General features: G+C 44.4%; 1 pseudogene; it reads right to left on the bottom strand.

Annotated features, from left to right (window-relative positions):
• Nucleotides 1-5,233: 5,233 nt before the first annotated feature.
• Nucleotides 5,234-5,842, bottom strand: LOC148532157 (uncharacterized; annotated as a pseudogene).
• Between the last annotated feature and the right edge of the window lie 560 nt (nt 5,843-6,402).

The raw sequence follows: 6,402 nt of genomic DNA, 5'->3' as shown, positions 1-6,402 counted from the left end.
ACCAATTTTCAGTAGTTTTTTTTCAGCATCATTTTGTAGTGGAAACTCCTAGAAATAACCTGCACTTTGTTTCATCTCGATCCATCAAGTTATAGCTGAGCAATAACAAAAACAAAATTTATATAGGTGTGGCACCATGTACGCAGCTAGTAAGGGGTGGGTGGAGATAAGCTTTGGGCCTGCGTTCTCTTGAATAGGATAGGCTATATAGCAGCTTGTGCACAGGGCACACAGTGATATTGGTGTGAGTGGTGGGTGAAGACGCTACTGCCACCAGTCTGCATAGCACTGCTGGTCACATGAATCACTCCCAAAAATTTTTTGGCAGATGCAATTGCATCGTGGGTGAAGCTGCAGGCAACAACTAGTATATAATATAATCAGTAGGAGACAGAACTGACCTTTACAAATTATCTCACCTCATGATAAGATGCCTGTCTCTTCTAACTGGCAGCTGCTATCTGTTCTCTCTGGTCCAGGGTGCTGATTGAGTGGTCAGATTCACACCAACAGCAGATTTGGTAGGAAAAGCTGCAGCACTTTGCATGCAGAGCAGCTCCATTTATTCCCTTCTACTGCTTGTTGTGGGCACAGCTCTTGTAAAATTACATAATATATTACTCCTATTATGCTCCTGATTTGAGCCACTGGCTAAATCGGGGGGGGGGGGGGGGGTCGGTCTTCTGGACAACTAGAACCCCTCCCCTGCATTTGCCTATGAAAGTAGTGGGTAGTGGGTAAAGTTAAAGCCAACACTTATAAAGTCAAGAGTGAAATCACTAGTGAAACAACAATCTATTTACTACAATCCGCATTAAAATGCAGATTGTAGTGTGATATTTCTGACTGAAATTGCATTGCAAATTCAGGCAATATCACAGGGATTTATTAAATATCCCTTGCAGAGACAGAGCTTGCAATAAAGCTCTGTCCTTGCAAATCCCCTCCGCAGCATTTTTACAAAAAAATACAATGACATGGTTCCGCGCATGCGCACACCAGCCACTGCTACACCCCCCGCGCAGCCGCCCTTCTCCCAGTGACCCACCTCATGGCTGCTCCCCCCCTTACATTTACTTACCTCTAGTCAGGTCATCGCTGCCCCAGTAATGTCCTCCCTCCGGGGCTCCGGTCAGCTGGTCTTCCATCCTGCACTGTGACCTGGTCAGCTGTTTAATGCAGCAGCTGACCAGGGTCAGTGCAGGAGCCGGGAGACCAGCTGACCGGAGAGAGGACATCACTGGAGCACCGATCACCGGCCCTGGACTCAGGTAAGTTTTTTTTTGTTACTAATTTTTTTTTAAGTGATCAGCTTGTGGTCTGTTTAGACCACACAGCTGATCACTGGGGCCGCCTCTCCGCTCTGCCTGTAAGAGCAGAGCAGGAGTCCGGTAACTGGGGAAAAGCAAGGTGGCATTATTATCACAGGGCTTCCCCCGGTATTTTTTCACATTTTATTTTTTGTAAATCTCTGGCAGATCGCATTTCCCATTTTTGGGAAATGCGATCTGTTTACTAAAAATATGTGATAATTAGGATTTGGAGTAGAATTTTACGAATTCTACCAATTCTACTCCAATTGCCATTTAGTAAATCAGGTGAAACTAAAATAATGTGAAAAGGGTGTGAAAACACCCTTTTTCACATTATTTTAGTAAAAATAATGTTAATAAATAGAGCCCTAAGGGCGCTATTCATTTATCCCTGATAACTTAGAGGGGGTTAAAAATGGAAGCAGCCTAGGGCTTTATCGCCTGAGACTATTCAATTATGATCCCTTTTTCACCCTATATCTTTGTTAACGCTCTTTAAATTGCTGTGTTAACAGGCGTTAACACAGATTAATGAGCATTAACGCACAGAGGGCCTGATTCAGAACCACTCGCGAGCGGCTGTCTGCTCGCAAGTGGGTCGATGTTATGGACTGAGCATGCGCACGACGGAGGGAGCTCCGTCGTGCGCATGCGCGAGAGACGCGACGAGCGAAGGAAAGTCCTTCGCTCGTTGTGTCCGATCAAAGGGGGCGTGCTGTCAATGTTGATTGACAGCACGCCCCCTTTGGTGGGCGTGCCGGGGGCGTGCCTCCCTGACGGGGGCGTTCCCACGGGAACGCCTCCCGTCAGAAGCCGGCCCACTGACATCACTAGTGATGTCAGTGGGAGTGATTTTGGCTCTGATAGATCCAAAATCACTCCGGAGCTTGCGGTTGAAAACCTCAGCCGCAGGCTCCGGCTCGCAAATTCGATGGTCGCGATGGTCTCGACCATCGCGACCATCACAATGCACGCTCGTATAGCCTGTGGGTGGTGACCCACAGCTATACGAGCGTCCAGGAGGACGCTCCATGAAAATGGAGGCCGGCCCTCATTCAGAGCGTGCGCTCTGCTCAGAGCGTATGGCTCTGAATGAGGGCCAGAATCTTTAACCACCTAGTTATTGGGGATTTTTTTCACTGCTTGTGCAATGGTGAATCAAAAATCCCAGATAAGTGCTGATCTTCGGGGCCAATTGAATAGCTCCGGGGGATCAATTAGTCCATGATAAATTACTGCACCTAATTCAATTCTCGAGTAAGGCATGTAAATAAAAAAGAAGTTTGAAAAATAAAGTGAAAAAAATATATAATGCTTGTGCATACTGCCAATGACTTTATCTTCTTAAAACATTACATTTTAATACACTGTAAGGTTAATACATTTCAAATTGCTTCTCCCCAAAATGTTTTTTTTTTCTATTATTTAAATGTGTGTGGAATGACTTAAATATACTTCCTGCTGTGCATATTCCAGCCATGATTTTCTAGAGATGTTCATCTTTATCTTTTCTGATTCTGTTAGCTCACCGTAAGTATTGAGTTGCAATGAACAAACTACTGTATGTGCCTATTTGTTTGAATTGCATGTCACTAAACACTTGTGTTGTCCAAATGTTCTCCCATAAACTGTTATGTTCTGTCAAATTGGTTCAAATGGGATCAGTTTCTATGCTGGTAAATAGCAACACAACTGCTTCTCTATGTAAGTGAAAAGCTTCAGGTCTTATTATTCTTTTACTTATCTAAAAGGGGCATTTTTCAACTTGTCATACAAAATCTGGCACACCAAGTGTTTTTCTTGTGAAGTTTTTCCAAAGTTGGCAAGATGGTACGCAGTTTTAGTTTTTGTGCTGGGGTTGATTTGGGGTTTGGCCAAAGACTCACCATGACCTTGGTAATTGGCAAGCCATATATAATATTAACAACAGTATTTAAACCCCAGTGAAAAAAGATATAGAAACTTACAGATGACAAGAACATGATTTCAGATGTAGTATGCAGAGCCAAGAATAGGGGGAAACAAGAGTCACCTTCCTTGGGCACAGGAATTCTCATTATACAAGGCAAAGCAAGGTACAAAACATATTTTCTTAGTTTGCAGAAGTTTTCTTTTGTTTTAGTCTGCCCTAAATGTTCATCAGATCTTTTATAAGTACACTACCAAAAGTGACCCTGACATCGGCCAATGTAATTATTGAAAGAGTTAAGGCCCCCATACACCTATGCGATTTTTGGACGATTAGACGTTTGTTTGACTCGCCGTACAATCAATCTTGTCGAAATCGTGTATTTTTAACTATGATAAGATAAGATGCCCGGTCCCGCTGCTTCTTCAATCGGATCTTATGATTATATGCGCAGCACATCTTATTCGTCGTATTCGTATGCTGATCGTGCCATGTTTTTCAGCATACGACGCATCATGCGTCTGAACGTCCGAGTCCCTCCACTTGAGTGACAAGTTCCTGTGTACACCCACTGCAGACAGTGCCTGAACGGAGAGGAGCAGCTTTTTTTCTGTAGTCATGATTGTGCAGGTATGTATAGTTTATAGATGGTCACTGGCCACCAATGTTTCGCATATATATGCATAGCGGTTGTTGCCCTGCAGACACTGAACTTGTCTGTTTTCCCAGCAATGGCCACACAATGTTTGCCCAGCCATGCTCCTTGTCCACCTATGTGCCTAGCAATTCCCACCATCTACCTATTGTGTCCACCACAATGCCCACTGGTCACCAATGTGTTTTGCATTTGTATAGTGTCCATAGCTTGGAGCCCGGCACACCCTGTTTGGCCAGCCATGCTCCTTGCCCACCTATGTGCCTAGCAGCCACCTTTCTTTTTGTTCCTATGACCATCGGTCACTACACCCTCCACCGGCCATGTTTTCTCAATGTAATAATGTAAAGCACATATACTGCTACAAAATTGGATATATGCTTGACCCCATAGACCAGGGGTCTTCAACCTTTGGCCCTCCAGCTGCTGAAGAACTACAGATCCCAGGATGCCCTGGCACAGTTTTAGCATGCTGTTATATAAAAACGGTGGCAGGGCATGCTGGGTTGTGTAGTTCCACAGCAGCTGGAGGGCCAAAGGTTGAAGACCCCTGCCATACACTATTATGCACAATAAATAACATTTTGACTTTTTATTACCAAAAAACTATAACCCTAAAACACATTAATATAACATTTTGGGACACATATTCCCAAAGTTCAAATACCAGAATATAAGTCCACACGGGGGCCCCATAGTTCAATGCCCCCCCCCACTGTTGGGGGTGACCAGAATATAAGTCCAAATGGGGGCCCCATAGTTCAATGGCCACCCCCACTGTTGGGGGTGACCAGAATATAAGTCCACAAGGGGGGCCCCATAGTTCAATGGCCACCCTCACTGTTGGGGATGGCCATATTAAAACCACCCAATGAATATGTCCTTTTTACTTTCCAATTTTTGTTTTTTTCACCACAGGAATGTCTCTGGATCGTGAACCAGAATTCATAACTGGCTTTATCGAGCTATACAGGCACCTTGACTGTCTTTGGCATATGAAGTGCAAAATGTACAACAACAGACAGAAGCATAACCAGGCCTTACTGCAGTTGTCAGAGTATAGTAAGCCATATCACGATGATGCATCGTCCCTAGTGTGGGTGCGCCAAAAGATCCAGAATCTATGTACTACCTTCATTAAACAGTACAAGATGGTGGAGGATTCAAAACATTCGGGAGATAGTGCCGACAGCATATACACACCCAGGCTATGGTATTATGAGCTGATGATGTTCCTGGTGCAGCAGGATTCCATGAGACCTTCTCTAGAGGTGATGGCTGAGTCAGAGGAGTGCAACCTGCTGGAAGAGGATGTTGGTGGTTCAGCAGAGTCATCTACGGTAAGATCCAAAGTTTTTAAATAAACTGCTCTTGCCACGACACTGCACCATCCCTATTAAAATAGGCCATATATTCTTCTCTGACCTTTTTGGCCAGAGAAGATCCGGTTTCCATAACCGCTGGGACTGCCACTGAGGGGAATGGAGCAACCTCTTCTGGGTGATCGGGGTCTTCAACTGCAGGTGTGCCTAATAACCTTTCCTGGGTGGCTTTCTTGCGCATGATGTTGTGCAGGATACAGCAAGCCATGACCACCCAGTCAATCTTCTCCACCTTTAAATTTATGGGGGTATGCAGAATCCGGAATCAGTTGCTCAAGATCCCAAAGGCATTCTCCACAATTTGCCTTGCATGAGATAGGTGGTAATTGAACACCTGCTTATCATGGTTCAAGGCCCTCTGTGGGAATGGCTTCATTAAATGTTCATGAAGGGCGAAAGCCTCGTCAGCCAAAAACACAAAATTCAGCCCATGTTTCGTTGCCTTTCTGGATGGCAAATGTAGGGTGTTACTGGTGAGCCTTTGGTAGAATGAAGTCTTCTGAAAGGAGCCACCATCAGAAGAATGCCCGTTCTTCCCCACATGGACAAACAGAAACTCGTAGTTTGCGTTCACCACAGCCATCAGAACAACACTGAAGTAGCCCTTATAATTGTAGTAGTAGGAACCACTGTTGGCAGGTTGGTTAATCCTAATATTCTTTTCGTCGATAGCTTCTCCGCAGTTAGGGAAGTGCCAAAAGCTCTCAAACTCCTCCCCAATGGCTATCCACTTTTCTGTGGTTGTAGGGAACTGTGAAAGCAATTGAAATATACATTAAACTCTCAAATTTATTTATTTATTATTTTTTTACAGACATCAAATATCCCCAGTACTCCGGACCTACACAGTGGAGAATATATTACTGTTGCCAATCAAAACCCCACGACACCAATTTCCAAAAAACAAAACCGGAAAACAAAAAAGACCCACTACTTCACCAGGCTGGAGAGGCCTTATTGAAACCACCCAATGAATATGACAACTTTGCATCCTATGTCAGTGCAGCGGTCCGAAGAATGGCCCAGGACCAAAGATTTCAATTTGAAAGACTGACAACTGAACTCATATTTAAAGCAAGGCAATGTCTACTGACATCGGACAGTAGCATCATTACCCCACCAGTAGTTCCAAGTACCCCTACA

Source organism: Taudactylus pleione, unplaced genomic scaffold (assembly GCF_031769625.1).
Source record: "Taudactylus pleione unplaced genomic scaffold, aTauple2 ptg000083l, whole genome shotgun sequence".
Lineage (NCBI taxonomy): Eukaryota > Metazoa > Chordata > Amphibia > Anura > Myobatrachidae > Taudactylus > Taudactylus pleione.
The sequence above is the reverse complement of the archived record's forward strand: the minus strand, read 5'-3'. Positions and strand labels throughout refer to the sequence as shown.